We start from the raw sequence: 9,968 nt of genomic DNA, 5'->3' as shown, positions 1-9,968 counted from the left end.
AACCCAGGAAGCAGAGGTTGCAGTGAGCTGAGATTGCACCACTGCGCTCCAGCCTGGGCAACAGAGTGAGACTCCATCTCAAAAAAAGATAATAATGAAATAAAAAAATTAAAGTTACCTACATATTAGAAAAACATTAAAATTCAACCACGAATCCAGCACATTATCAAATGAATAGACAAAAATTCTACCAACAAACTTAATATCATTGTCTATGAAACTCAAGTACTACTGCTTAAAGAGCATTTACAGAACTCTCACCTCAAGGTTTCCCTTCAAAACAAGGTGAAATGCATACTCAAGACTCTTTAAGAATGAACCACTGATAAAAACAATATACTTGTAACTTGTGTAACGTTTCATATATTTTTTTCAAGCACTGCACCATAATTAATTTGCATCGGGCTTTCCAAATTAGAAAAGCTTCACTTATAGAACTTCTTTCCCGTGGGAGTTTTCACGTGGCTTTTCAAGTAAATGTGAAAACTTACAATATTCTTGCAGTTTCTAAACTATTAGAGTTTTAATCCTGTGTGCAATCTTGTATGTACAAGGTCCAGGGAGCTACAGTGTGCATTTTCATATGTCCTTGAGTGAGTATGAGAGAAATGAAACATTCCCACATTCTGGATATTCATAGGGTATTTCTCAGGAAAGAGTTGATGTCTTCAAATGGAACTAACACAACTGAAGGACGTACCACAAATTTAGATTCAAAAGGCTTTTCTCCACTCTGATTCCTCCCAAATCTTCAAAAACAGGAAAATCTGAGGGCTTGACCACATTTCCTACATTCTTAAGGTTTCTGTGCAGTGTGAACCTTTTCATGTTTATGAGGGAATGGGAAAGAGTAAATGTTTTACCACATTTCTTACATTCAAGTGGCTTTATTTATTTATTTATCTATTTATTTTCTTTAATTTTGAGATGGAGTCTCACTCTGTCGCCAGGCTGGAGTGCAGTGGCACAATCTCGGCTCACTTCAACCTCCGCCTCCTGGGTTCAAGCGATTCTCCTGCCTCAGCCTCCTGAGTAGCTGGGATTACAACCGTATCCTACCACACCCAGCTAATTTTTGTATTTTAAGTAGAGATGAGGTTTCACCATGTTGGCCGGGATGGTCTCAATCCCTTGATCTCATGATCCGCAGGTACAGGGCTTTCCCCCAAACCCCCGTGGCTTTTTATGTCCTCGAAAAAGAACTAAGACAACTGAAATGTGCCACTAAGCCCAGTTAATTATTTTCTCTCTTTTTTTTTTTTTTTTTTTGAGGCCGAGTCTCGCTCTGTCGTCCAGGCTGGCGTGCAGTGGTGCGATCTTGGCTCCCTGCAAGCTTCGCCACCCAGGTTCACACCCTTCTCCTGCCTCAGCCTCCAGAGTAGATGGTGTGAGCCAGCGTGCCCAGCATTATTTTATTTTTTCTAGAAATAGGGTTTCACCATGTTGCCCAGTTTGTTTCACATTGTTTTAATTCGGGCTGGTTATGAACTCCTGGGCTCAAGCAATTCACACACCTTGGCCTCCCAAAGTGCTGGGATTATAGGCTGAGTCACTACACCTAGACTCTATATCATGACTTCTTTCATGGCGAGTAAGGTGACTGGAACGAGTGTAGCCTTTACCACATCTCTTATATTCATAGGGTTTTTCTCCAGTATGAATTCTTTCATGGAGGTGAAGGGAACTGAGACGACTGAAGGCTTGGTCACATTGTTTACATTCATAGGCTTTCTCTCCAGTATGAGTATTTCTATGGTTACAAAAGGAACTCAAATGACTAAAGGCTTTGCCACATTGTTTACATTCGTAGGGTCTCTCTCCAGTATGAATGCTTCCATGGTAATGAAGGGAAGTGGAACAGCTGAAGGCTTTATCACATTTGGTATATTTATAGGATCTTTCTCCAGTGTGAGTCCTTTCACACGTCTTAAAATAACAAGAAAATCTGAATGTTTTCCCACATTCCTTACATTCCTAGGGTTTCCCTCCAGTGTGAGTTCGTTCATGTATTAGACAAGAACCGGAAACAGTGAACGCTTTACCACATTGTTTACATTGATAGGGTTTCTCTCCTGTGTGAGTTCTCTGATGTCTTTCAAATGAATTGAGAAAATAAAATGCTTTCCCACATATCGTACTTTTATAACTGGATTTCCACTGTGCGTTATCCTGTGTCTTCTAACACCTGGAACAGAAACGAAGAATTTCGCACACTGTTCACATTTATATTGCTTCTTTCCATATGGTTTGTATCCTGAGTGAGCTAGGATGTGCCTGTTAAGGAGGGAATGATGTACAAAGACTTTTCCACAGACACTACATTCACATTGTTTTAATCCAGTAGAAATGTTCTCATTCAGATCAAGATTTGGAATTTGGCTGACAACTTGTCCATACTGACTACCTTCTTTGCTTTCACACAGTCTCTGTACCACATGATTTCTGTAAAAAAATGACAAGCACATTATTATTGGTTGGTTTAATAACTTTCTACTTATTAATAGGTCTTGGACTTACACTGCTACCAATACCAAGGAAAATGCATTATTATTATTATTATTATTATCATTATTATTATTATTATTATTATTATTATTATTTCTTTTTTTGCCAGATCGAATTACTTGAAAGTAAATGGGTTACTACTGAAAACACAGCTACCACCTGCATGGCTATGACCAAATTAGTAACACTCATATACACAATTTTGTAGTGCTATTTTCATGTAAACTGTTTTCCAAACACTGACTGCTACACTGAAGTGCGTTACATTTTGGGTGGAATTTTTCAAAAAAAAAATAAATTTCAAGTGACTTATTTTTTTGATTTCTTGTTTTTAAGTTCATAACATGCTAAGATTCCTTCAGAAGACTTTATTTCCTCTTCTAAGTGCAAATTATCTTATATCTTTCCCAGGTTTTTCAAAGTGATCTTCAATATTCTGGTCTTTCCATTTGTTTCCTAAAATGCAGACCCACAAAATTATCACAAATTATTACAAACTATAAAAACATGACTAGATTTAATGTTCATTGTACGCAGTGCCCATGCCTGATTTCTTCACCAAATCATTCCCTTGCCACATTCCAAATCACAAACAGAACTGATGATAGGGAAATGCTTCTGTAATTAAGTGAAATGTGTTGTCATTCGCACCTACAGAAGCCAGGCTCCTGCAGGTTTCCGGCATCACTTCTCTGTAGAGATTCTTCTGAGAAGAATCTAGCAAAACCCATTCCTCCTGGGTAAAGTTCACAGCCACATCCTCAAAAGTCATGGAGTCCTAGAACATTCCACACATGTGGATAGAAGGATGGGTGAGACTGACAGCACTGGGAATCTATACTCAATCAATAAGCTGTTTACATGATTCTAAAATTTTCAAGCATTTATTCTATGACTCAATTGTCACAACTCTTACTCTGTTCACACATACTCCCTCCCACACAGCAGTAGTAATGCTAGAATTGAACTATTCAAAAACACAACAGCAAAGTAGAAACACCCATCTCATTAGAATCCAGGGAGTAAGATGTGCTGCTAGGAGTTACCTTTCGACTTCACTTTGTACATTTCTATTATCTGTCATAATAAAGTCCTACCTGATGTGCTTAAGGGAGTTAATATTACCAGTCCTGAGACTACTTATTCTTAAAACCACCTGCTCGCAAAGTTCCATCTTTGTTTGTATTAGTAACTTACATTTTGAAAGGGATTCCACGAACCCAAGTAATAAGAATGACCCACTGCATCTAAATGGCGTATGCAATATATTTGCCAAAACTTTTTCTGCGAAGGTCTATTATTTTGTGTCACTGCAGTGGTGCTTAGGGAACCAGCCACCAAAACACAGTCTGAACACAAAGTGTTCAATGAATTTCCCTGGTAGACAATATTTTACATGTGCTGTCGCTTGTTAACTGGGGAGTTGAGCCCATTCCATGTGATTACAACGAAAGAGTAGGCTCATTAAATTTAATTGAGTAGTAAATAAAACCAGTAATTGATATTTAACAACACGAGTACAACAATTTTTAAAATTTCTATTGCACAATGTCAAGGCAGAAAGTAATAAGAAGAAATACGACATATGTTTTTTAAAATGACACTAATGTCACCACTTCCAGATGCTATTCCTATGAAATCGCATAAATTCCCAAATCAGAGATTTTTAGGCAAGAAAAACTACTTTTTTCATACGTAGTAAAAATGACAAACGTCTAATGCTTTTTCGTCATCTAAAAAAAGAGTGATGGCTTATCTAACATACTTCTAAGATTTTCAAATGAAAATACTCAGGACAGCACAGTATGGGCAGAGAGATGAGCAAGCAGACCAAGGGAAAAAAAGTCTTAATGATGCAGCATTTATATGGAAAGTTGATGAATGATAGAGTAGGCACTGTAGAATAGAAAAAGAAATCACATGCACTTTAAAATATGACGCAAACCAGGCTGGCATCTACTTGGGAAAATGCATTGCCTTCTCTATTCCATGAACCATAATCAGCTTATTATATATTCAAATATGAAAGATAAAACCAGAACACTTTCAGAAGTCATAGGAAGATTTTTTTTTTTTACGAAGGATTAGGCAGAATTTCTTTTATGTAAGAAAACAGTGATAAAGGAACAGACAGACTCAAACATATTAAAATTTAGAGAATAAAAAGAAAACAGAGCGGGCCAGGCGTGGTGGCTCAGGCCTGTAATCCCAACACCTTGGGAGGCTGAGACGGGCGATCACCTGAGGTCAGGAGGTTGAGACCAGCCTGGCCAACATGGCAAAACCCCGCCTTTTTGCTGTTTGTGTGTTTGTTTTTTGAGACAGAGTCCTGCGTTGTCACTTGGCCTGGGGTGCAGTAGCAAGATCTTGGCTCACTGCAACCTCCACCTCCCGGGTTCAAGCAATTCTCTTGCCTCAGCCTCCCAAGTAGCTGGGATTACAGGTGCCTGCCACCAGGCTCAGCTAATTTTTTTGTATTTGTGGTAGAGACAATTTTTCACCATGTTGGTCAGGCTGCTCTGGAACTCCTGAACTCGTGATCTGCCCACATTGGCCTCCCAAAGTGCTGGGAATACAGGCATGGGCCACCGTGCCAGGAGTAAAACACCGTGTTTACTAAAAATATAAAAATTAGCTGAAATTAGCTGGGTGTGGTGGTGGGTGCCTATAATCCCAGTTATGTGGGAGACTGACACAGGAGAATCACTTGAACCCGGGAGGCGGAGGTTGCAGAGATGGCGCCACTGCACTTCAGCCGGGCTACAGAGCAAGACAGCGTCTCCAAAAAAAAAAAAAAAAAAAAAAAAAAAACACCAAAGAAATCCTCAGATATCCAGATAAGAGGATACAGATGTGTCCACTGTCATAAATTCTTCACCATGCTACAAGAGGGGAACTGACATTTTGGTGAATCTTTGTAAATCATCAATTTATCTATCACACTTTTATTTCACCAGTAACATTGACAAAGCTAAGTCCAATTCCATTTGAAATTACCCTAAAAAAGAACAGACCTTTAAAACTTACTACACTCACTCTGGGGAAGAAATAAATACGAATTTTTAGCAAATAAAATGCATCATTTTATCTTGCCTCTTTGGAAATAGTATTTTTATCTTTCAAGCTGTACTGACAAAATGTATCTTACAGTCAATGAAAAACTGAAACTCAAATAAACGAACAAGCCTTTTCAAGGTAACAAACTCAGGAAGAGGCAGTGCAGACTCCAACACAGACCTTTCTAAGTGTCACGGCAGGCCATTCTATCCCTCGGGACACCAATCTTGTTCAGTAAAGTACTCAGTGACCACCTAGGAGGCACTAGCACTGCTCTTTGTCCTTCTGTGCGCCTTAAGTGCATTTTCATATTGAGGTTTTTGCACATCCTCTCTGGGGTGGGTTTTCCTCGTCCTTTGGGACAGTTTTTCTCCTTCACAAGTCTGAGACAATCTAGAGAACAGAAACCATTTCTGCCTTTTCCTCTCAATATCAACATCCCATTGGCAGATCGTCAATGTGTCTCCGAGGAATGAAAACTCCGGCTGGAGGAACAGTTTTAATGACCTAGCTTTAAAGACATTATGTTGTATTGTCCATTCATTTCAATGTCTTAAAATTTTAATACCCCTAAGGGGTCACCATTTTAGATGAAACTATACCAGGAGATTCCTCTAAGGCCAAGAGTATCCAGCTGCTCCCCTGAGAGACTCTACCCCCTACCTCAGGCTGTCCTCAGCAATGAGATGACCCAGGGGCTGATACTCACTAGACCCTCCAATAGACATGGCCACAGTGGGTATCCTGGGACATCCCCAGACAGTTCTAAAATGACAGGACTAGGAAAAGACAGGAGGGTGGCTGAGGACACAACACCCTGTAAAGTTTTCACGGGGGGACCTCAACCTAAAGAGATTTTGGTAATATGTACACTTAGGAAAGGTGAAAAGAAGAGAGGCACAAAGATTTTTTTTTACAGTAGAGTGTCAGATGATTTATTCTCCGCTTTCCTCTCATGTGAAATGTTTGGAAACAGGAAAACATTTTGGTCAAGGTGGCTCACGCCTGTATTCCCAGCACTTTAGGAGGCCGAGGCGGGTGATCAATTAAGGTCAGGAGTTCGAAACCAACCAACGAACATGCCGAAATCCTGTTTCTACTAAAAATACAAAAATTACCTGGACGTGGTGGTGGGCGCCTATAAGCCCAGCTACTTGGGAGGCTGAGGCAGGAGAATCGCTTGAACCCGGAGTCAGAGGTTGCAGTGAGCTTAGATAGTGCCATTGCACTCCAGTCTGGCAACAGGGTGAGACTCCGTCTCAAAAAATATATATATGTATATATATATATATTATACATTTAAAATTATTACATGTAGATAGTATTTGAAGTCATGGGACTAACTGTAGGTAGAAACAAGAGAAGGCAAGGAAAGTTTTTATATTTATATTCATATATAATTATGTAAAATTAATATACATAATTATAATATATAAATATATCATATAGGCTGGGCACAGTGGCTTACACCTGTAGTCCCAGCAATTTGGGAGGCTGAGGTGGGCAGATCACCTGAGGTCAGGAGTTGGAGACTAGCCTGAACAACATGGAGAAAACCCCATCTCTACTAAAAATACAATATTAACCAGACGTGGTGGTGCGTGCCTGTAATCCCAGCTACTCAGGAGACTGAGGCAGGAAAATCACTTGAACCCGGGTGGTGGAGGTTGCAGTGAGCCCAGATCGCATCACTGCACTCCAGCCTGGGCGACCAGGGTGAAACTCCATCTCAAAATAAATAAATAAATAAATAAATAAAACAAAAAATATATTTATGTCTAAATATACCATTATAATCCATAGATGTATATATAATTATACATTTATTATGAATTTATTAATATATACAATATGTTTATTTCTGAGACAGGATCTGGCTCCGTCACCCAGGCTGGAGTGCAGTGGCACTATCATTGCTCATTGGAGCCTTGAACAGATGGCTCAAGCGATCCTCCCACCTCAGCCTCCTGAGTGGCTAGGATTGCATGCACACACCACCACGCCTAGCTAATTTTAAATTTTTTTTGTAGAGACAAGGTCTTCCGTTTTTGCCTAAGCTGGTCTTGAACTCCTGGGCTCAAGTGATCTTCCTGCCTCAGGCTTCCAATGTGTTAGACGTGGGCCACTGCATCTGGTCTAATGCATTTTTTAATTTGCACATTTATATTATTTAATATTTTTAAGTACTGAATGTGTTGAACAACCAACTTGCAGAATTCCCGAACAATGGACAGTCAACTCTCATGTCCTGGTTCAAATCGCCCCAGCACACCATGGCTAGAAACCTTTCAGCCAACTTCCACTTACGTCTCCCGGGGTAGGACAAAGTCACTTGGCCAATCCCCACTAAGAGGGACTCTGGAAAGGCAAGAAATTATTCTGTTCTCAATAATGAAATGTGACCAGGGAGAAGGCAGCTGGGAGGACCAGCTGGGCCCTCCAACCAGCAGCGTACACCATCGACCAACTGCCCTAGAGCTACACCGTGCTGGGCATTTGGGGCACTGTTATGAGCAAGAGTTTCCATTTTTCTTTTCATGGGACCTTCATGCTAGTGGCAAGAGACAATTTTTTTTTTTTTTCTTTTTGAGACAGAGTTTTGTTCTTGTCACTGAGGCTGGAGTACAATGGTGTAATCTCGGCTCAATGCAACCTCTACCTCCTGGATTCAAGCAATTCTCCTGCCTCAGCCTTCCGAGTAGCTGGGATTACAGGATTGCACCACCACGTCTAGCTGATTTTTGTATTTTTAGTAGAGATGGGGCTTCACCATGTAGCCAGGCTGGTCTGGAACTCCTGAGCCACTGCACCCAGCCAAGGGGGAGATTTTAAATCAGTAAGTATAATTGTGATGAATGCCAGAAAGAAGAATGTGTGTGATGGGGAGGGGAATCAAGTTATTGTCTCATATTTTAACACTTTCATAGGCAATAACTAAAAACTTAGAAGCTTGAAACAACACACACCTTTAAGCCAATTTTGGCAAGCTGGGAGTTGAGCACATTTTAGTGGGTCCTGTGCTTGGGATCTCATGCTAAGCAGCTGGGCTGCATCCTCATCTGAGGCTCCACCAGGGCAGAATCCATTTCCAGGTCTGCTGAGGTTATTGGCAGAATACACTTCCTCGGACCCGCTTGGCAAGGGTCCAGCTTTTTGCTTCCTTGCCTACGGGGCCCCTCCAAAGGTCCTTTCTTAGCACAGCATCTCCCTCCTGCAGCACCTGCAGGGAAAACCTCTCTCTCCAGTGTGCAAAGGTGATGCACTCTGACAGTGACATCCCATTGCTTTTGCCAGGCTCCATGGGTTAAAAGACAGTCACCGGTTTTGCTCGTACCCAAGGTCAGGAAGACTACACAAGGGCATAGGTCATTGGGGGGTCAGTCACTTTAGGATGTGGCTGCCACCACTGAATTTGGTGAGACTATAAGGGTTGGTAGGAGCTGGCCAGGTACAGGGGTGAGGGTGTGTCAGGCAGGGGTGAGGGCCTGGAGGGGGATGCAAAGGCCTGCACCCTAGAATGTCTTTTCACTCCCTGAGGTTTTGTTCTGCTGATCCCTGAGTACATCCCAGAACACGGTGGGGCCTTAGCAGGGGAGAGGTAGGGAAGCATGTGTTGTTCATCCGGGGACACTGTTAGGCAAATCAGATTAGGGGCCAGGCTTTCAGTGGTGGGTGCGAGTGTGGGAGTGATGAGTGTGTAGGTGTGTGTGGGAGTGATGAGTGTGTAGGTGTGTGTGGGAAGAGCCATGTTTTGGCCCGCAGAAAATTTCAGATGCTTCCCTGTGTCCAGCTGAGGCTTTGGGAAAGGTGAGGGCTGGGCATCTGACAGGGATGGATGTCTCTGGCAGGCAGCAGAGCATGTGGATGGTTTGTGAAGCCGAAAAGGGCCTGAGATTCCCTGTGGCAGTGCCCACTGCAAATGGAAGGGCATTTGTCCTCAGTCCAGACATATACAAGTTGGGCAGAGAAGGGGGTGGATCCCCGGTACCCACAGAGGAGCAGCTATGGTGGTACAGGAAAACCAAGGGTGTGGGGGCACATGATGCAGGAAGCTCAAATAAGATGAGGAAAGAGGTTTTAAGGACGATCAGGGCTGGGCACAGTGGTTCATGCCCATAATCCAAACACTTTGGGAGGCTGAGATGAGAGGATAGTTTGAGGCCAGGAGTTTGAGACCAGCCTGGGCAACATAGGGAGATCCCATTTCTATAAATAAATGCATTAGTACTTGACATTTCAGGCGGGCAATAGCAAACACATGAAAGCTCTGAGGCAGGAAAGGGAAGTGATTAGTGCTCACTCCTGGTTCCTTTATCAGACCTTAAAGAGATGCAGAGACATTTCAGGTACTCCTTGGCCGAGCTCCTTCAGGGAAGGCCTAAGTTCGCTTCTGCTTCCCATATATT

General features: G+C 41.9%; 1 pseudogene; it reads right to left on the bottom strand.

Annotated features, from left to right (window-relative positions):
* Nucleotides 1-1,497: 1,497 nt before the first annotated feature.
* On the bottom strand, nucleotides 1,498-6,290 carry LOC113221267 (annotated as a pseudogene).
* Nucleotides 6,291-9,968: the final 3,678 nt, after the last annotated feature.

Source organism: Piliocolobus tephrosceles, unplaced genomic scaffold (assembly GCF_002776525.5).
Source record: "Piliocolobus tephrosceles isolate RC106 unplaced genomic scaffold, ASM277652v3 unscaffolded_22606, whole genome shotgun sequence".
In the NCBI taxonomy this organism is placed as follows: domain Eukaryota; kingdom Metazoa; phylum Chordata; class Mammalia; order Primates; family Cercopithecidae; genus Piliocolobus; species Piliocolobus tephrosceles.
This window is presented reverse-complemented; position numbering and strand designations above follow the sequence as displayed.